Consider the following 22,809-nt stretch of genomic DNA (forward strand, 5'->3'; position numbering starts at 1 on the left):
CTGCTCCTGTGCTCCTTTTCCTAATGACAGTCACCCCACCCTCCAAAGTAAATTAATTAAAATGGCATAGTGCCACACTTGTGAAAGGAAATCTGATGCTCGTGTCTGAAGTATTTGAAGTGTCACCCAAGATAATGGATGTAGGAGAGGTTTCTAATTCTCAGAGCCCGGCCCCAAATAGCACCAGTAGCCATCTGTATTCTCGTTTCTGCAGCACTCACTAAATCAACACACTCGACACAAGCCCGAGGATGCCTCCGCACAATCATGCATGACAACATCAAAGCTTTTCTTTATTGCCTCTCCTCTTCATCACCCCCCCTCCCCCACCCCTTTTCTGAGCCCCCTTAACTGTTATCTGAAGCTAAAAGCAGTGGTACCATTGCAAATATTATCTTGAGGTTAGTGCAAACACTGAAAATCCGAGCTGCTACTTGTCAACAGTCTCAGTCACAGCTGATAGCCGTGTTCGAGGACGATTTCATCCTTTCACAGGTACGAATTTAAAGAGGTTGCATGCACGTGGATTGCTAGCGAAGATTTGTCGCCTGATCTGTGAATCCATGGCCCTCGAAAAGAAAAAAACCAAGAAAGAAAAAATTCATTAAACCGTTCAGCATTCTTTGGGATTTTCTCTTAATTGCCTGTTTTGTTTCCTACATCTACAAATTTACAACCATAAATCTTGAAAATGTCGGATGAGTCAAATCCCCAGATTTCCACGAGCCGGATGCTTCAATGATGAGCTGGATCTGTCATTGGGGAGCCACTCAGCACCCACAAACAAATTGAGCAGGCACCCAAGATGGATCTGTCGACACTTCATTCTACATCTCTCTATTTAATGATATTATATTTCATTTCCAGAGCAAAGAAAACACCATTACCCAAAGCAGCGAGTCGTAACGAGCCATTCTGCCACAGATTCCATTCCTCCTTGGTGGTACAGTAATTGAATTACAATCGCATATGATAAAAAGTTTAAAAGCGATTGCATTTGTTTCCATTTGTTCCTTCCATGTTACATACTAAGCTCGACCTTGCACACAGTTAAAGGCCGTGAAGCGTACGTAGTCTGATTTCAACACATATTCTATGATCTTGATTGGAAACAGCAGGCATGAAGCTTTACTGTGAACTACGGATGCTGTTATTTGACCCCCATCCGTTTAGAGGTGAATACTGTTGAGCAACCGACAGAGAGGTCAAAAGGAGTACGCTGATTTCCTGCAACCCCTATGCCCGTATTGATAACTAACCTAAAATTTATTTGGCTGGTAACTGTGGTTGAGTGCTCTGAGAGCTATCGGGGTTTTGAATAGTGCATCCAATTGTTTTGACCAGAGATTGAAAGGCAGTTATCATTTCAATGCGGGCAATATGCTCAGAGGGGAAGGGACAAAGAGGTCAGCAGAAGTGGAGTAAGTGCTCCCTCGGGCACAAACACTGAAGGCCATTCAAAAGGCCTCAAAGAGACACTAGGGGAAATTGATTTCAGCTTTATTCCTGGTCAGATGCATGACTGTGCTGGTGCGTGACCCAGTGGTGGACCTGTCTGCTCAAATTAGGGAACCATTTGGAAGATATGGCCACATGTGAATGGCCAGTCACACTCTATGAATATTGTACGGCAATAGCATTATTTCACACATCAAAACATCCAGAGGTCACCCAGCACTTTTGTTATGCGAGCGATGATCTTTTTTGTCGGGGCAAACCCCATTTGCTAAAGTAGTTTGCGAGCAGTGCACTGTATGGCCTTCATTGGCAAAACTCAGCAGTGACGCTGTAAAATTTCTGGGGCACAAATTACATAAAGACATAAAAGCTTTTGCTATCGGGTGCATGCATTTTGACCAAAGTGGGACTGGCACATATTTTTCCCCCAAAAGATAAAGAGAGTGTGTCAGGCGCAGTGGCCCGTGGACATGGGATGGACTCAAGCGCAGATTCAAAACCGGAGGCCAGGGGTGAGGTGTAACGAAAAGAGACTTTATTTTTACAATGCTCAGAGGCTAACAGAAAGTGCAGACTAGAATCAATGAACATAAACTAGATGTCTGAGGCGAGAGAAAAATACTGTGGTGAAAACTAGATGGCAGGGATAACTGGGTGCAGGTACTGGGCAGGGAAAACTGTGGCGGGCCCGGGCACTGAAACAGAGGACAGAGCAGTCAGGGGAATCCCACAGAGGGTTGCGAGTGAATCTAAAAAATAGTACACTGAGCTGTCTTACAAGCTTGCAGGTGGGGGTTGCGTGGAGGGGGGAGGCAGGAGAGGTCCAGGTGGGTGCTGCATGCAAGGCAGGGAGGCAGGCAGGAGAAAATGGCAGCTCCAAAACGGAGAGGGATTACCGGTGGCAGCAAACTGGTATCCAGGAGAGCTTGGTAGGTGGTTTTCAGAGGCTGACGAAAAAAACAGAGATACGGTTAATACACACGATTAGTCACCAAGGAACGGACGTGAGGCCGAGAACTGACTAAAGTTGGCAGATAATCTGGCGAAGACCAGTTGAGTGCGCCGGTCATAAATACTGCTGGTCCGATTGCCATCAGGTGAGGAACAACAAAGACTCCACCCAGTGGGGAGGAGCTGATGCTGTGGAAAACCACCCAGACCACGACAGAGTGCTTAGAGCTCCCACCATCATTGCTCTAAATAAGACAAAAAAAAGCATGGACGTGCAGTCTAGACTACAGCCTGTCTGACAGTTTGACAGCAACTGAGTTGGCTTATTTTGAATTTCTGTTTTATTTGGTCAGATGCACTGCTGTGGGAAAAGTCTTGAGGCAACCCTTAGTTCTTTATATTTTTCTTCCAAGAGGTCAGACTTTCTTGTCATTTTTAACCTAGTGTTGAGCAATAGTTTTCCAGGATTTCTAAAGGTTTCTGTTGGACTTTGGTTGTTTTTTGACTCATTTTCAGTCCAATTCTTGCACCTGGCCACTGTCAGAGGAATGGTTTTTTTTTTTTTAAACCATTTAACACTACAAATGATCCGGCAATGAAGAGAGAAGTACTGTTGTCATTGTCTACAGCCATCTGTGAAACAAGGCGGAGGCTCTGCTCTTGAAAGCAGCTTCATTTTTCAGCATGACAATGATCCCAAACTCCCCGTCAATGCAGTAAAAGCATACCTGGATAGAAAAACACACAATGGTCGTAGACTGGCCTCCCCAAAAGGCAGCCAACATCCAAAGAAGAGCTTTGAATGTCCTTCAAGAAGCCTGGAGAACTTTTCCTGAAGACTACCTAAAGAAATCCCAAGAAAGTTTACCTAAGAGAGTTCAGGCTATGTCTGAGAATAAAACTGGTCATAACAAATATTGACTTTCAGGCTCATTTTTCAGACTCTGTTTTGCCTTTTATACACTATTTCCATATGTTTTTGGAGAAAAATCAATAAATCATTACTTCCAGCCTTTTCTTTAATCAATCAATGGACCTTTTTTGCTTTTCCCTATTTTCTGTCAATAATTAACAATAACTCATGTTTAAACATGGCCAAAGTTTCAAATAATGAGAACATAGCACGATAGCTTTTTAAAAAGTTCAAATGCTCACTGGGTCCATGTTCATAGACAGTAGTTACATTAGAAGCTGTTTGCATTAAAGATCTGATTTATCCTGGCCGTTAGAGTACAGCATCTGTAGCAGTTATGTTACAGTACCTTTGAGGTATTTTTTAAAATATGTACTTGTATTAAGGTGAATCCAAAGTGTGCATGTGCTGACATAACGGCGTGTTTGCAAATCCCATTGATGAAACGTCTTCGCTTCTTTCACTAGCAGCCATTCACCTAATCTTCTTTCTCATCAAGATAATTTTCCAGTCAATATGGTGCCCTGTGGGAGCTCTGTGCTTATAGCCACACACTGTGTATACACTGTACATGATTTATGCATGCTCTGCTGTTATGTTTGCCATGTTTACAGCTGTGCAGATCAGGTTCAGCTAAGTGCTGATTTTCAGGCCAAAAAAGAAAAGGAGGGTGGGAGAAAAACCGCTCTTGTTTTTCTGCCCCTTCAGGCACCATGTTTATACATTACACCACACTATACGAAGCAGGACACGAGCACTGCAACAGAAAAGAGGGTTGTACCAGCCATCGCTATGTTGCTTCAACACCACGAACCTCGGGGCTTAGCTGGCTGCCAAGCTGCAATCACCCACAGAGCCGTGTGCTTATTTTCTCTGCCCTCTTCTTGACCATATGGAGCATAAGGGTCACAGGGACACTGTGTTTCACAGATTTGTCTGTGTGTGTGTGACAGAGTGTGTGCGTGTATACATGTTCTCGTGTATATGCCTGCTTGGAAAATGAGCCAAATCTGCTTGCTAGTATTTGTGGATTTGGCAGTAGGGTGCATTGATGTTGTCAGCATTTGCTTTTCCCTGCCAGCTAAGAATACTTTTATTAGCTCCACCAATATAGATGCAGAAAACGTCCATAGTCTTTTCACATTCTGCTGTGTTGGAACTAGCACTATGGCGGTGTTCTCAGTGCGCTGGGATTTCTTTTTTTTCTCATTACATCTATAACCCAGAACTGCCAAGCGGGTATGAGCTGTTTCTATTCATGTGAATGACTGACTATTCCATCAAACAAGTGTTAGGAAAACCCCGGATGATAAATGTTAATGCCAAAGGTCAGACACACTCTAAAGGTGCAATATGATGAAGTATCTTTTACTGCGTTGCCAGCTGATACTGGGTCAGCTTGTCAGGAGCTGACATGGTAACATAGTAGCAACCTCTCATTTAATCACCGTATTAATTCACCCATCACAAAGCCCTAATGACACTGCTGCTGGCCGATTAATCTCTGAATTTGATTTAGCAAGTGTCCATTCATCATAACTGACTCTTTCAGTATGCAATCAATATGGCCCTTTTTGCACTTCGGTCACCTAGACCTCGAGAGGTACACAGTCACGCTGTGGAGAGTGTTATGATAAAATAATGCTTGCCCCGGCCAAAGTGGAGAAGCATCGATCACATATGAGTGCATACATCCAAAGCGCTTTTTCCTCGGGTCCTACTGATGAGCCTCTTTGCACAAGAAGCAAAGGCCCAGTCATCAAAAGTCTCGTGAAGAGTAAACACGTGGCCGATTATTGCTTACAATAAATGGAAACTGTTAGTTAAGGAAACTTTACTGAGTGTTAAACAATTAAGTGATCAGTAATGATGTGCGTTTTTGCTTGATGTGCCTGACACATTTAGATGAAGGGAGTTCCAATCGGTACCAGTTTAACTATGGCAAAATTAATTTTTAGTAATTAGTAATAGATAACCCAATCAGAACAAATTAATGCGTGTCAGTCCCCAAACTACTGCAGTTGAGTAGAATAAAAGCAAATGAAAGCTTAACAGGAAGTGTGAGAGCTCTGGGAGGACACCAGCTTACTATGGAGGAGTTATTAGCTCTAAAATCGTGCTAAAGCTTTCGTTACTGATGTTAGCCTTTCCTCGGCCTCCCTGCCCACAAGTTGATCTTTACTGTTGGTCCTATGGTGTATACCAGCGGTCCCCAACCTTTTTTGCGCCACGGACCGGTTTATGCCTGACAATATTTTCACGGACCGGCCTTTAAGGTGTCGCGGATAAATACAACAAAATAAAACCAGTACCGGTACCGAAAAAAAGAAGATTTATTCATAACACACGTGAAAAGACCCAGGAAAACTGAGTTAACGATAAAAACGATAACAAAATAACGCTGAAAAACGATAAAAACCCTGAAAACCAACCGGGCCGCGAGAGTTGAGGCTCAGGTGTGAAATACACCTCGGTACCAGTCCGAGGCCCGGGGGTTGGGGACTGCTGGTGTATACAATAGGCCAGTGTTTCCCAACCTTTTGGAGCCACGGCACATACTGAGAAAATCACACGGCACACCACCAAACAAAAATGTCACAAAAATGATATTGATCATTTTTCCCCGCGCACTAGGCATAGGGGAATTGTCCCCCGTATACCTGTTTTGGTTTCTTCTGACCACTACTCATATTTACTTAAACCAGGCCAAATTGTTCTGGTGTCAATGCCTAATTTAAAAAAAGATACTAAAAAAAAGAAAAGAAAGAACAGAACTTACCCATTTTTTGAGGTTCACAGCGGCCTGTGTAGGCTTTTCAGAACAACTTCTAAACATCTGTTTCTTTTTAATAGCTAGCTAATAAATGTTTATAGATGATTACACAGCGTTTGTTAACCATTTACAAGTTGTATTTGTTGCACCTCTAAACTGTTAACTAATGTTTAACTAAAGTTTAATTAACTACCAGTTTTATTAATATAATTATCTTTACAGTACATTATGAAGTGATGCTGAGCCTCACACCCCCCAGGTCCAGTAAAATCAGTAGTACATAAATAATAAGTCTTCATAGTTGCAGCTTACTTGCCTGCAGCTCCCTATTTACTCGTGTGCAATTGTTTTTATTCCCGTGTCTTGGAATAAGCTGTGTTGCTAGTGCACCTTGTCAGTATCCCTGCATGCTTGTGCTTGGACTCACACTGGCCCATACATACACGCAGCATCGAGCCGCCAGGCAAAGGCAGCTCTGCTCACTCAAGGGGAAAGTGAACAGCTGTGCCTGTGACAGCTGGAGCAGTCATGACATCCCTTCACCAAATATCAGGAATGGCTTTGGACACAATGGCGTATCAGCCGAGAGGGGTCCATTTACAACCTGGACGAGATGCCAAGGCTTTAGCCTGCGAGCAGGCTGAGCTCAGTTTTTCCGCCACGCATTTCCAGTGATAATGTGAGAAGTAATGAGTTTCTCCTTGGTCTGCAGCCCATATAATAGTCCCCCATTTGCTTCAAAACAAGCCCAATGGAGCAAATTAGATAATGTTGTGCCTGTGAAAAATGAGCTGAATGCTAATGTTTGTTTTTGGACGTCCAGTTTCAGTGATTCCTCATCTGATTCTCACCAGAATCTTTCCTTGGTTACGTTTTCCAAGCGTATCCTGAGCAACATGGAGGTAATTGACTCAGGAGGATGAGGGGGGGAAAAAAACCATCTGCCAGATGCCTTGAAAATAAGAACTGCACATTTAGAATTAAGTCTGTTTCATTAACTAACACGGGTGGCATGTCAATCATTTCGTCTTACCCTGGAGATACATTAAGAATGCAAAATGTTATCACGCATAAACACTTTCTCTAATCATCCCCAAGTTTGGGTTTTGTTTGAAATATTAAAAATGATGGATGTCTAAATGTGTTAGAACTAGCCGTAATTGTGGAGGCAGCATTAAAAAAAGAAATCTGTGTACTATGCAAATGAGCATAATCACCTTCAGCCCCTTTAGCACCAGACCAATTTTAATTACACCTTAATTTCATGTATAAATACCCCCAATTCAGGCAAGCTGCCGCAGTAAGCACCAGCAGAATAGACTGCGTGGGAGAACCATATAGGTACAGATAATTACAACTCACTGTTATGGACTCCTGATTATATGGGGTGGTGGCCAACATACTGTCTCCAAATAACACCAAATGAACTTTGTCGAGGTGGTAGATTGAAGTATATCACAGTTTTGGCAGCAGTGTCATGTTAACTGAATATCACTTCACAAATAGCGAGGGCAGTGTCTTTTTATCTCTACAATACAGCCCGGCCGGTCTGTTTGATGTTAATGCAAGATAACTAAGACTGCAGTCTTGCCACTCCATGCAGCCAAGAACATATGACTCCAGGTTATTTAAAATTAGAGTTAAGCTCAATCTTAGTACCAATTGATGGTACAGTAAGAAGGTAGCATGGAGGAGCTGTTAAATGTAGGTGGTCAAAAAAAAGTCAGTGCTCAGATACTAAGCAGTGCTGAAAATTAATCAGATTAGATACTCATTTGCAACAATATTGTGTTGTGCGAGATGTGGTGCTATCTTTGCCTTCCCCACATCTCGCGCAACTTCACACAGTACCTCTGCAGACAGGGAGGGGCACCGCCATTGACATAGTTGACATCCATTACACTAAACACAGCTTCAGGAAGAAGCTCCCTTTTGACCATTTGAACACAGATGTTAACGTTAGCCGTATAACTATTAGCAAACTAGCCAATTGCAGGAGACCACAAACTAGTGTACTCCTAGTTCTGGTCCCAAGCCTGGAGAACTGGGCAAGTTGCGTCCGGAGGGACTTAACATTTTTGGAAAATCAAACATGTGCAAAAACGAGAACAAACCTCCTTTTCCCAGTATCTACATTAGCTAACTGTTAAGCTATCATTAACGTAGCAGCTAATAATCGCTAATAATAAAATGATAACCTTACTGTGTGAGCTGTATAATCTGTAACATTAATAGACGGTGGTTATTTAACTGGATAGCACACGTATTTCTGTCTAAAAAGTTTCTTTTAAAGTCCCAGTTTGAAGCTGGGAAAAGTCTAGCATCAACTGGGAGCATTCATGGTAGCCTACCGAACATTGCTACATTTTAAGGGGCTTTCTTTTTTCTTTTTTTCTTTTTGTATTACTTTAGCATAAAAATAGAATTGCCACTAATGGCATCGAGTTTGAAATTCTAGTACCGTGACCACCCTAGCCAGATTTTTTGGAAACTTTTTACGGGTTCACGTGTTTTTTTTTCATGTAAAATGGGGCCTGAATGTTGTCAAGTCTTTTTAAAGAGAGGTTGTGTAAAAAAAAACAAACAGACTTATGTGGTTGTGAGTACATTTGAGCTTCCAATTAAGGGCAACTTGGCTACGACATTTCCAGGTTTTAATTAACTTGATAACATCAAGTGAGTTCACAGTTACCACATCCACATGTTTGGGTTTTCCTTATTTTCCCACATAAATGACAAACAAGTACACATGTTTATATCCTTTGGTACTGCACCTCACACATAAGCAACAGTGCTGGTGAAACGAGCCCACACCGACAGCAGACGCTACAGTCCGACTTAAGCAATCATTAAAGTTGGATGAGTGAATTTGCTCTATAAATAGAAGCTTTTCTCCCGCAGGGACTGATGATTGAGCATTGTTGAGAACATAGGCGCAGCTTGTTGCGGTCTCAGATGTTCCTTAACACTTGATTTCCTCAAGTTGCAGTTCCTTTTCGCCACATTATTGTGCTAATTATTTTTCGCCACTTGAGTGGCTCGCGGCTCTGACCGCACAACCTCAGCCCAACTCCTCCCAAGTGCGTGACACAAGGGTTTCTAAATATTATTGACTATTTTAAAATGCTTTATGACCGATGACGGAGCGTTTGCTTCTCTTAGCTTTTGCAGCCAAGTAAGATTTTCTTCTCACAGCGTTGATCTTCAGGTAATTTCATGTGTATATATATAAATTCAGCAAGTGTACTAGTAATTGTTGTAGACAGCAGCATACACTGACATACAGGCAGAACAGCGATGCAGTCTAAAAGAAGGGTGTCATTGTATTTCTTGTCATGCTGAATTTTTCGGCTCAATATTTTTTTTTTACATTTCCCTCAAAAGCTCAGACTTGCTGCCTGGGGTTGTTGCTTTCTGCCATAACATGAAATGGGTTTGTACTTTGTACACGTGCAAACCAATGTTACAGTTAGACTCTGAACTGGTTTTCATTTTCATGTTTTATGGAGAGACTTCTCTGTTTTGAGCTGACTGTAAAATCTTATGACTGCAGTGTTCCAGATATGATCTTGGCATGGAAATTTACACTGAATCTGTCACTCTGCGCAATGATTCTGATCTCTCTCTCATGTCTCTTTTTTTTAAATCTTATAAGCAAGGTGGGGACAAGGATGGGGGAAATCAGCCGAGAGAGACCTTTTTTTTCCTGTAATGGTATTAAAAGAGAAAAATAAAACAACCAATGCATATTTCAAGTTCTTTTAGGGGAAAGGAAAAGTGCTGTCTGGCTGTTCTAAAATTTTAGCTTTGCCTACTGAGGTCAGGAGTTCCATGCTTGAATGCCCGTATTTGCATCTCTGACTCGGTCTGGCCCAGTGAGGAAGAATGAGCTGTTACGTCTCCTGTGATGTGCTGAAGTGAGAATGTACAACAACATTCACTGAACTGCACGCGCTCCACTGATCTCAGCGTGAAAGTATTTCGCTGCAGAAGGGGCATGCCTTCTCCCACAAAAACTATACATATGCAAAACGGCATGAAGATGTGGCCAGGCCTTAATGGGAGCACATGAATAACTCCATTGAGACAAGATAAGCAATATAGTCATGCAAATATGTCTTGACTTTATTTACGTTTTCAGTGTGGCAGTCCTTTCGTGCCTTTTGTGCCATTTATTTCGGTTACTTTTGGTCGTGTTCACGCTGATCGCCTTATCGCCACAGTTTTTCATCCCCCAATTATCATGCAGGATCATAACAACAATACTAACCACAGGCGTTTGTAGTGTCTGGGCAACATGACCCTTGTTTGTCATTCCCAAGCTACTACACTCTCAATCCATGCAGGCAAGGTGAAATCTGCACCACTTTCTCATATTTACATATGAACTAATGATTCCCCCGTGGGCTCACTGTGGCCTTCCAAATACTCTACATGGTGCAACCAAGGGTGATGTATGGTACTAGTGAGCAACTGAAGCTGGTGACTAACTCAGTATGATACATGGTTTCATAGCGTAATTGCAGCTCCCAGCTGAATAGGCCATAAGCCAACAGAGACCTACTGACCTTGGTGGAAGTTAAAATGGGCCCCATGCCTCTACATGACCCATTTTGTCACTGAAAATCTTTGTTGGGCATTGAAAAAAAACTCTGACAGGCTGTTGTGAATGGACCCATTTGCGCTCAGTTACTACATACTGTAGGGAGGGACGTCAGGAAAGCAGCTTGTGCAGCACAAGTGTAAAAAGAAGTAAGCAGTGCTTTACTAATGCCTAAATATGGCATCAAAAGAGCATCAAACATTATCAGCTTCTGTGGTCTCCATACAATCTATTAGTTCCAGGAAGCAACAATAAACAAACCACACGTCTGCCTAATTCAGCCGGCGCTGGTATATACCGTCCCACTTTATTAGACACACGTGGTGGAAATCTGCTCTGGTGGTGGTGCGCCACACAAAGATCTCGTCGAAGAATTATACGCCATCTTTCAAAAAGCCAGATGCTGCCCTCTTTGTTCTCTATCACCCGTCTTCCTACCCCGTCGACGCTAACAGCTGTTCCCTCAAACGGCAAAGGCAGGAAACGGATAATTGAAAATGTCGATCTCATTAATTATCATGGTGAAAGTTGAAGAAGCAGCTTTCATTTAGGGAATAAGTGGCTCATTCGGATTCAGACCTGAGTGCTTACAAAGCAAAATCATATTGTATGGCTTAAGGCACCAGTTATCAATGCTTTAACATCACATCAAGTATCTGTGTGTATGTTAGGGGGTTAGTCATACCTAGAGCGGTTCATCAAAAAAGCTTTTCAGTTCCCCTACAGGGTAGCTTATTTTGGGGTTTTAGGGCTTATTAACATCCAGCTGGTAAAAATACAGTACTGTGAAAAAAGCTGGAGCCACCCCTCATTTATTTATATACTCCAAAGATAACACAGCTTGACAGGAATACATTATATATATTTTTGCATCTACAAGTTTGTTTGCAAAGATCTATTAGCTGAAAACTTGGAATATCCTGACATGGTGTGCACTGTTTTCATTGAGGAAACTGGAGAAGTTGAGTACAAATGAAGAATGGATGGATTTGTGAATGCAAAAAGTACCATCGGGTTTTTATCCAACATGCAATCGCATCCAGAAAGAGTCTGAATGACAGCAGCTTCATTTGCACGGATGGCAATGATCCCAGACACACTGCTAATGCAATAAAAACGTACCTGGATAGAGAAATACTCAATGAAACACTTCTCAGTCATCGATTAGCCTCCCCATAGCCCAGACCTCAACATTATTGAAGCAGTGTGGGATCATCTTTAGAGAAGAAAAGGCAGCCAACATCCAAAGAATAGCGTTGAATGTCCTTCAGAAAGCCTGGAGAACTATTCCTGAAGACTACTTCAAGAAATTACAAGAATGCTTGTCTAAGAGAGTTCAGGCTGTGTTTGCGAATTAAGGTGGTCATACCAAATATTGACTTTCAAGGCTGTTAGAATTGCACAAATTCTGTTTTTTTATCACAAGATATTGAAGTGAGTCAATATAACATTTATTTAACCAGGTACTTCTTCAAGAGCACTTCTCACGTAGGGGTACCTAGGAAGAAATATCCAAAGTTACTCAGCAGTATGCATATAAAAGCACCTCAACACACCTAGTAAATTTGAGTTGAATTCTGCAGAGAGCATTTGTGGCAGCGTTATCACAGACAGACGCAAACTTCCACACAAGAAAACCACAAGATGCGACACAAATCAAACGTAAGCTAGTGTTCCTGTTGTAATAACAGCGGTGAACAACTTCACTTAATGTTAAAGACAAAACGAAAGCCTTTTATCTGAGCGCCGTATGCCTTATCTCTGAAATACAACTCGGCTGTCAAAACTTTTGAAAGTTTCTAGCAACTCAAAACAACAGCACGAAGCATTACTCACAAAGAGAGGAGGATTTCATAGAAATTTGGTGACTAAGTGGTGCAGATTACAGTTGCTTGCATGGCAGACTTAAAGCTCTCTTCCTGGTCCATTTAGAGAGGTGCCAGCCACTCTTGTACCTGTAACACACACTACAACTCCTAATTGATTTTACAAGGCAGCTTAGGCTCTAATTGCTGATTTGCCTGGGGAGATTCTTGATCCAAATGGCTTAGCAAGTTCTTTTGTGGCGTGCTGTTAGGAGATTTTCATTCATGGGAGAGTAGTTGGGACGGGGATTGAATGAATGCATCAAGAGGCAAGTTGTGTAGGGTAAACAGATGCATTCCACGTACCCTGCATCATTCATTCTATATCTTGTTTTAAAGTTATCTTTTTTCACTTTTTTTTTTCCTTTTGGAGTGACAGCAAAATGTAAGACGACGATGGTGATGATGATAACTAGTGACTTTATTCCTGACTGCAAGATTAAGAGAGGAAGAAATCAGCGCATTCTGGTAAAGACATGCAAAAATGCTTTTAAGGATTACATTTCGCAAACTCTTCAAGGCAAATCTCCTTGAATCAGAAATTAATTGGCTCGAGTTTAGAGTAAATGTCCCTGTTTAAACACTGTTTTAACTTTTGACAGGGCAGATGAGTAACGGGATAACAATATTAAAAAGATCTGAGCGATACAGCACTTTGAATTCCAGAGTAATTGATTTAATTCCCTTCACTTAATCAGCAGCGAGGCACGCTAACAATAAAAAAAATTCGATTCTCTGCATGATCAAAACTTCTTATCTCTTGCTTCCTTTTGATACCCGGTGAAGCCTAAATCAAAACACATCAATAAATTGTTTTAATGGTCAATCGGCGCCACGCTAGCAAATGCATTAATCGGCATTAATCACTGCAGAAGGAAGTCTCATTCAAATTCACATTATTGAATGGCCATTAAGCTGATGCAGTTGGTTTTAACACCACTGCGTTAAAGCCAGTCACATGACGCTGCAGTAGCAAAGGGCAGTGGAGTCACGCGGCTTCAAGCACTGTAGCTAATCCATAGACAATGGGAAGAATGCTGACTTGGTGAGCAGATGCATTTGCCATTTTCACTTTTATGCTCCACTGGGTTTTTTTTAAAGGTCCAGAGTTATCAGCATTACTGGACAGTGAGGCTTATTTTAGTGTAAGATTTCAAAAATGCAATAGCGCAAAAGGTCTGTGCCCCCCCTTTTTTCTTTTTTTGTTTAGAGCTACAGCAGCTTTTCAAGTTATGTGACATCACAGTTAAGGAATATATTTGGATCAAGTTAATCCAAAGTAGCTTATCCTACTATAATATTATTGGCATTCCTCTTAGGGTAGCATGGTGTTGCAGTGGTCATTTTGATTTCTTATGCATTGTGGATAATGTTCAGTTCTGGTGTTAATATTTAGTTAGGGTTTAGTCTAGTTAATATTATCTTCCATGCTGCCTTGTTTATGTGTCATTTTCCTGTCTAAGTCTGTCTTGTCCTATGTGTATACTTTTAGTTATGCCCGTGCCTTGTCCCCCTTATCTGTTCCAATGTTCCTCTCCTTGTGTTCCTTTCCATTCCCCCAAATCTTTTGTGTATTTCATGTCTGCGTGTTCCACGTCCTTTTGTTGTCATGCCTCTCTCTCTCCATGTGTCCTGTTTTATTTTGAAAGTCTTGTGTTTCCATGTTCAGTGTGTTTAGTTTCGCTTCCTCCATGGTGTCAGGTTTATTTGTGTCAGTTGTGTTTCCCAGGTGTTTCCACTTCCCTCATTACTCTTCTGTGTATTTAAGTCCTCTGTCTCCCTTTGTTTAGTGTTGGGTCGTTTGTTTGTTTTGCTACCTGTTCTGTGATTCTCGGCTCTTCATGTCACAAATTTTATGCTTCTGATTGTCTCACGTCATGGTTTTCATGTTCTTGTTCAGGCCATGTTCATGTCTTAGTTTTAATGTTTTCGTTTGTCCCCAGTTCACCTTGCCTTGTTTTTGCTATCAGCCTAATAAATGGCTTGCTTTTTATTACACCTTAGTTTTCTCTCTCCTGTGTCTGCTTTTGAGTCCACACCTCAGACACATTAGCCATCCCGGCCGTGACAGTCTGTGCCTCTGTGTTACCCCCGCAATAGCCTGGCAGCCAGTTTAGGGCATACCCTGTGTTTCCTTACAACATTTTGGGACCATATTATTTATATTTAAAACAAATAACTCATTTAAAGTTTTTCATATTTTTTTCCCATCCATCTGGCTCAGTTGCAGCAGGGGCCTCACGCAAGGTGATTTCTTGCAGATAAAACTAGTTTTACCCCGTTAGTTCTGCCCCGGTACACCCTTCCATTCATGTGCATTTTTATTAGCGATTATCTCTTATGCAGCCATTTTTATGCGTAACACCAGCTCAGGCTCAGAATACAGACATTAAGGTAATTTCCCGGCAAATGAAATTTTTGCAGTGATCTTTTGTGCATTTGGTTATACTCAATGCACTTCTTTTTCTTATATAGGATGCTTATTAGAAGGAAAAAAATCATAATGAGATCATATTAATGGACATTACAAGTAATTAGTCCAGTCAAGCAAATTATGAAACTAAAGGTCATTTTAATTTGCTCATTGGTTTTACTGACATTGATCGTTTACCTTTCAAAATAAAATGCATTTTCAAAGAAACTGCAAATATGAATGAGGAGAGTTTTAAGAAAGATTTAGTTGAACTTGCACGTACATATTTGTCACTCTTACTATAGTGTTACTACGTACTGTAAACTAATACTGCATAAAAATAAAGTGTGCATTACAATTCTAATATGATTCAGACATAATAATGTGCCACTGAGGCTTTAAGCACTATTCCAAATATATTCGCCACATCACAGGATCAGAAAACCATGCATTTAATATTTTAAAAACAAAGGTCCCCTTCGAAATCTCAAGGGTGTAGCATGTCTCTGATCAGCTCACATATCCTGCGTTGTTTTGGCCCTAACATCCAAATCTGCTCCTCAAACAGCCGAGAACTAAACAGTATGGGAATTTGATGGGAGTAATCTGACAGAATATATGCAGTTTCATAAGACTAGCCAGGCAGAAAATAGATTGGGGTGGGGTTATGATTTGGGGAGCGTTAGGGTGGGAGGGGTGGAGGTTACAGAGAAATAATGTGTCACTCACAGTGCTGAAACTGCTGCTGCTGGAACCGAGGCTGAGGCGTGACCGGCTGCCTGTCCCACGTGACAAAAATGTAGCATCTTCACCTTTCACCTCCAACTTAAATGTTCTTACAGCTAAAAAATAAAACAAAATATTTTTTTCTCCAATTTGATTTTGTCTCTAACACTGACGTAAGCACAGTGTGCGCTTTGACAGAAGAGCAGGGTAATTATTGAAACATATGGATGGCTGCCCCCCCTCTTGACCCCCTCACTAATGATGCTTGGCTATTACAGAAGGGCATGGGAAGGACACTTCTGCCATTAACTGATGTATAGAACCACAAACCCGTGACTTTTTTCTACACTTGTTGGCTACAGAGAAGCAGAACACTGACAAAAAAAGACACACGACCTTCTTTGCACTCAAAACCATTCATCAAAAAGGAAAGCAAACCTACGTACTGGATGTACAAACTTTCACTAAAAACCTATCACTTGTGTTGCTTTTAACTAAAATCTTGCTTTTCATGTGGAAGTTTCACTCAGCTTCACTGTAGCATCAGTTAGTGTGTTTGTGCTTGTCCTGTTTAACATCTATAGATTAATAGCTCAATATTGCCACAGTCTGTGTACAACATGAATATGCAACGTGTATCCTCTACATTAATATATGCTGAAGAGTAGCTGTATTTTACCAGCCCTTGATAGACTAAGAAAGGTTTAAATAGGTTGCTCTCAGTGGATGCTGGTACTCCGGGTTTGAACTCAAAATTACAACAACTCCTTAATCTTTGCCACATCAAAGCCTTTGCATTGGCAGGAGATTCAATTTAACTCTAGACGACCCACTTCAACTCCATTAACTTTCTTTGCAGTGAAAGGGATCGGGGGAAGATGCCTCCTCATAATGTCAGCTCGCTTGGGGCATTTTTTTTTTCCAGCTTGGAAGCTGCAGCTCCCTCTCATGTTAATGGACCCAGCGATTACCCTCCACAGTCCATGCAAAACATGCATACATCCCCCAGGTGCATCGCAGTGTGACCCAGCCAACTGGCGCTTTTGTTCATGCAGTCTCGTGGCTATGGGCAAAAGTGATGCTGCTACACAATGAACTAAAAGCTTTGGCGGACAGCAAGAGTCCCCAACACAATGGTTGAAGCTGGTCCAGAAACAGTGATTGGAAATAACTTCGCTCCTCCAGCTACATACAGGACTTATGTGTTTCAGCTAAAATGCAAAATGGATTCAGCATCAGCACCAGCTAGATATTTGTATAAGACCATTATTGAAATGGAAAGCAGATATGCGACACGATACTGTGCAAAAGTCTTGCCATTTTGATTCAGCCTAAAAAGAAGAGATGTTTTCCTAATGATACCATCTGAAATTGGTTCTTTGCTAAGTTGGGCATTATGCGTATAAAAAGACCGGTCCAGCCCTTGAGTTAAGTACTTTAAGCTTGAATGATTCATAGGTCAGTGTTAACTGGCTTGGCATCAAATAAATAAATGAATAATTAAGACATTTCTCTTACACTTATCAATTACAATAACTTGGCGAAAACTTTGTGGAAAAGCAGCTGATCAAAAGGTGGTTGTTGCTCAGTAGGTAGACCAGGTCATCTGCTAATCAGAAGGTTGATGGTTTGATCCCTGACTGCTCCAGCCTGCATGCAAAAGTGTCGTTGGGAAAGATATTGATCTCCAATGCTTCTAACATTTATCTGAATGTGAATGTTAGACGGAAAGCGGTCAGAAATAGAAGAAAATGTTTTGGTAAATGGGAAATCCGGTATTTTGAATGAAACGCTTTGAGTACTTGAGTAGAAAAGTGCCCTATATAAGAACCAGTCCATTTACTACATACCAGCGTCCAAGAAAACACTCTTGGTGGCTCAGGATTGTGCACATTAACCCATTTAAAAAAACTCACCTTAAAAATACATTTTAAAAGTTTTCACTTTGACCATATTTGTGTCTGACACAATCTTGCTGCGCCGTTGATTTTATCTTCAGGCAGCGTAGAGCCGAGCAGAAGTCCAGCTGAGTGGGTGCGAGTTAGGAAAATGAAGGCCAGCGAGTGCATCTGTTCAGTAATTCTAAGAGACATTTTTCACTCCACTTGTGCCTATGGAGCACCTTAACATATTTCCCAACTGGCACATAGCATTCATCTTTGAGTGGTCCATAACAGCAGCAGAGTCATTTTCCCATCCGTTCCTCCCAGTTGCTAATTGTGATAGAAAAAAAAGGATTCAGCCATTCCATTTTTTTTCCCTAAACGACTATTGGACACCCGAGACCAGATGGTCTGTTTGTGAGTGTCACCGGCGGCCAGTTGTTACATTTGACAATTTTGGCTTATCTGGCAAGTATCAGTACAATTTTTGCCACCTTCAAGAAGGCGCAACTGGGGAAAAAATAGCGTTTGGATTGATTTCATCCCTCATTCGGTGCACAGCAAATATTTCTGACAAAGACATATGGTGGAGAGAAGTGCACAACAGCAGGCTGCCCAGCCTCTTGCCTGAGATGTTTTCGCTTGATAGTTTCCGGCAACATGCACATTTAGACAAGCTACGTATGCGGTGTTTGCATGCAGGATGCAGGAAGGCAGGCAGGCACAAACACACACACAAACTGCTTGAGCCTGACATTGAGGAAAGTGATATATCTATGGAAACATAAACATCCCCCTTCATGGAATTCTCCCAAGAGGATTTTTTTCTCAAAGTATCATAATGTTTCCAAACGTAACTCACTGACTATTTTATGCTGATATTTCAAAATCGTACACATCAGCCTAAATGACGTCAACCTATTTGTCTCCACACAAAAACGCTATGCATGCCTGATGTTTGCTGTGCCATGTCAGGAAGTCTGTCTGTCTTCCGCTGAAGCAATCTTTGAGAAATAGAGTCTTTCACCTTCAGTCCATTTGGAATTGGCGGGTGGGGGGATACCGACCTGACGTTCAAAGTTGCTCGCTGATGCCGAGTCCCTGTCTGGGCTTTGGCAGCTGGACTGATAGCCGCTCCTTTGGAATGGCAGCTGTTGAAGGGCTTTTTAAATTGCACCCGGGTTGATGGGTGGCTGTCAGGAGGGCAATGGACGGAGAATTTCCAAGGAAAGGGAGGTGGGGGTCAGGGAGAAGAGGGTAGAGGGAGTGTGGAGCTCAGAGGATAGTGACCCTGACACTGAGATTTACACAAAAAAGAAAAAAGATCTCAAATCCTGGGCAAAAAAAAAATGGCAGTATAAACCAAAGGCCGTGAAATAATGGTGTGAGGTGATGTTGCTGGAATAAATGGAGCACTAAGGTAATTTAGGTAGGCTGCACATCATCTCTGTTCATCAAGTGTAATATTCCCAGGCTGTTTACACACAGCAGGATAATATCACTTTCTTTCAGAGCTTAATCACCTGCCAGAGATACAAATGGAAAATGTCAAAGGACAGTGCTCTCATTTTCCTTTTCAGAGCGGCTCGCATTAGCTTTTGTGCCCATCAAGTCTTACAATTCCATTAATTACAAAAGCTTCGACATGTTTCCACTGGCTTCAGAATGAAATCATTGTGAACACACAATGGTATCTGAAATGAAGTGAAAGCACTGTCTTTTGCCATTTACAGTGCAGTGGGAGAGCAGGTGTCATGTAATGGGAGTCTTTCAATCTCACTGGCTAATCTCGCCTTGCTGTGGCTGTGCTGTGCAACAGATGGTGTTTTAAGAAGGTCATCATGTCTGTCTCCCCTAGTTTCACTATTAGGGGATATTTAAGACATCATCGAGAATCTGTCAAAGTGCTGCCATACAGCAGCTAAATAAATACAACCGGTATTAGACAGCTTAGACGCTTTAGAGACCTCTGTGGAGTGTTTAAGAATTGTACTGAGTGCACAACAAGAAGGAAGCTATTTAAATACTAAATACTAACTAAATAGTTCTCCCACATATACTTCTTAAGGTCTATTGTAGAATGACGAGCAGTAATATCTACCTTTGCAAAGACTATTAGTTTTGTTAGTAATTCCCAAAACCTCTTTATGGCTGTCAGCTCTCTCTATCAGTGTGTATTTAAATACTGCTTAACCTTTGCAGAAGTATAGCTGGACTTAAGCAAGTGCAGTGCAGAGTTAATGTAATTTCGATAAGGGCTTCTTATATTTTATATCACAACAGACAACGAAAACTTGAAGTAAATATTCTGTATTTTCTGCAATGTAACCCTTATTGTACCTTTAACCCCAAAAGTCAGACTTACACCTTCAAAAAGGATTATAAAGTGATATATAATAGTGTGCACAAGCAACCTGCTCCAGAAATACATCATTCGATCCAGTTTCTTTAAATTTATGAACAATGCCAAAGATAACTGTGTTTGACAGACATGATTGTATTTTTGCACCAACAAAGTGACTCTAAAGCAGATAAGCTTACCTAAGTGAGTTCAGACTTCTTAAATAACTCCAAATATTGACTTTCAAGCTTGTTAAAATGGGACAGTGTTTTTGCCTTATATACTCTATTATATATGTATGTTTGCATATTTGTCAATCAGTTCTTGCATCTGACTTCTGTTTTCCTAGCACACTATAAAAAAATGGGTGTGACTCAAGAATTTTACACTTCACTGTAAAAAAATTTCGCGCTGTCAAAAGGTTCTTATTTTGACAAAATTTAATCACTTTAGTACTCTAGAACTCAAAGTGGATCTCACTTACATATCAAAGATATATTTTGGATTTGCAGTTCTCCAAAATGCAGAGCACACTTCAGTCAGTGCATCTTTACAACTATCCTCTCATTGACGCATTCAATGGACATCTGTAAATTGTAGTTGTAAGAAGATAACCTTGATTACACTCTCTTCAAACAGACTCTGCACTAACTGGCCTCTGTTTTAATGAGGGAACTTTGCATCCTTCATCATTCCCAGTTTTCCATATGCTAAACGCATTCCAGTTCTGATTTATTTCACGTATTTCCTCACACTCTCACAATGTTCTGCAAACCCACACATTTCCTTCTATAAGGCTCTGATAGGAGGCTACCTGAGTGGCTGCATTCGTGGACCGAATTAGCCATAAATCTAAAAAGGGCAGCAGAACCTCTGACAGGTGGCTCTCTTATTGCCTGCTGATTGCTGGAGTGTACCTATTAATCATTTTCTGTATCCCCCACGGGTCAGGAAACATTTTTAGGTGAGGGATGGATCAGACACAATGGGACTACAGATTTTTCCCTGTCCTAAATCTGTTTTGATTTGCTCGTGCATCGTTTGCTTCACCCCAAATTATGCTTGCAACAGATTTTTTTCCCCCTACTGAAAGATATGACTGATGCTGAGAGCCATGTTGAAGAGAGATTAACATGAAATAGTTGGCGGGCTTTTTTAGGGATGTCAGCTTTTACACATGTAGCTCAGTATTAAGTTCATAGTAATTACAACAATGGTTTGCAGATGATTTTGTGTTTGGAAATGTAAAGGATTTGTCATGTCCCAGAAAACGACTGCCTGCTTTCAGTCCATTCACTGAATCCAGGCACGGCACCCATAAGCCCGAGCACAGCGCCATGATTACACACCAGAGAAATGGCAGCGTGCTGTACATCAAACTGTAGCCATTTAGTCTCAGTAACTCCATGATATAGCTCGCATATAAACTAGAAATAAATTCCCCTTCAGCATTTGACAGCAGCTATTCAAACACTTAGCCCTCATGCTCTGCAGTCGTATCCCTTTGCCAGAATCAATTGTGCTGGCAACCATTGCCAAGCTGGAATTTTATCTCTCAGCTGGAAAAAAAAAGAGAGGAGGGGTGGAAGGGGGAACAGAGCATGGAGATATGCTGTTTATCAGTCACACCACTAATTTTCTCTCCCATCTCCCCCAGTTCCCTCTTTTTGAAAGTGAGCTTGGTAATAATCTACAAGACCTTGAGCGCCTCGTGCACACCGTCAGCCATGACACATCCCAATTTCTTTTTTTTTTTTAAGTGTTATTTTTCTTTCTTTGGTCGATCCCTGACCTTTTGAGCACCTCCCACATTTAATTAGTACTAAACTAAAAAGCTGCTCAGCACCCCTCCTCACTCTCCTTCCTCTTCTCTTGTCCTCGTGACTCTTTTTTTTTTGGTGGCTCCATGGGAAATATACCGCATTCACGCCGTGATTGAATATCGGCGGTGAAGAAGGGGTTTTTGTAACGGCGTGGAAAATTACAAGGGTTTAAGTGTCAGACACATATGCCTGCCAAATGTAATCAGTGTGTAATAAATGTTTGCCCTTTACACTATAAAAGCAATGGCAGGACTGAATTAGTTCAGCTCAAGGCTGCACATCATTGCGTTGCCGTAGCTCTGATTAAAATTATTTCCCCGACAACAAGACCTGCTGTCTTCACCAGTTCCCTTTCTTGAAACTTCTCCCAAAATGACATTAACCTTTGTTTTTTATCATAATTGCTTTCATGATGACATGAACATACCGTAATCTAACATGCTTTTCCTTGTTGTGTTGTTGTCCTGCAGCTCTTGAACTCTTTGGAAGTTTGCTTGAGTGCTGAAAGGTAAGCTGCTAAAGTCCATTCACATGCAAGACTCATTGAATAAATAACAAAAATAGGCTCATTTCATTTTAAATTCAGTTTCCTTCTCTGCTCATTCCTAGAACTGTGCTAACGTTGGTTTCAGTGGAAGCACAGAGGTTAGAGAGCAAAAGGCCTCTCGCTCTTTTCTCCCCGCTGTTTAATTAGCGTGGTTTGAAAAATCAGGGTGCCGCTTATGCAATCGCAAATCCTGCCCAGCCAACAAAAAAACATTAAAAACTTGTTTTTAACCACGTCTGGCAGAGATAAATGGCACGCCTCGCCCGTCTTCTCTGCTACCCGTGCAATATTGCATTGTGGGAAGACATGTGGAGTGGCAGAAATCTAAGTGGGCATGTGGGTCGTTCGATAATGACAAATCTATGTGGGCATTTTCTGTTTTGTTTGCAAAAAGAACTAGAAGTGCTTGTCTTTGCATTGTGTGCATGCTTTGATATGTTGACAAGACTCAGTGAGTGCACTGTGCACAGGTAAAAATACACTTCTCTTATTAACCTCAACCACATAGCTGCG

The 22,809-nt window shown here is 41.4% G+C and overlaps 1 protein-coding gene across 14 annotated transcripts in view; it reads left to right on the plus strand.

The window, feature by feature from the left end:
* LOC146675136 (receptor-type tyrosine-protein phosphatase delta-like) overlaps positions 1–22,809 on the plus strand; it is a 419,238-nt gene that overhangs the window by 231,887 nt on the left and 164,542 nt on the right. For all 14 annotated transcript variants that reach the window (XM_085400208.1, XM_085400214.1, XM_085400212.1 and 11 more), the window contains one exon: positions 22,220–22,257. The gene's annotated coding sequence lies outside the window, so the exon portion shown is untranslated. The remainder of the gene's footprint in view (positions 1–22,219; positions 22,258–22,809) is intronic.

This window comes from Rhamphochromis longiceps, linkage group LG3, assembly GCF_057381845.1.
Source record: "Rhamphochromis longiceps isolate RC_006_pf linkage group LG3, R_longiceps_female_GT1.1, whole genome shotgun sequence".
In the NCBI taxonomy this organism is placed as follows: domain Eukaryota; kingdom Metazoa; phylum Chordata; class Actinopteri; order Cichliformes; family Cichlidae; genus Rhamphochromis; species Rhamphochromis longiceps.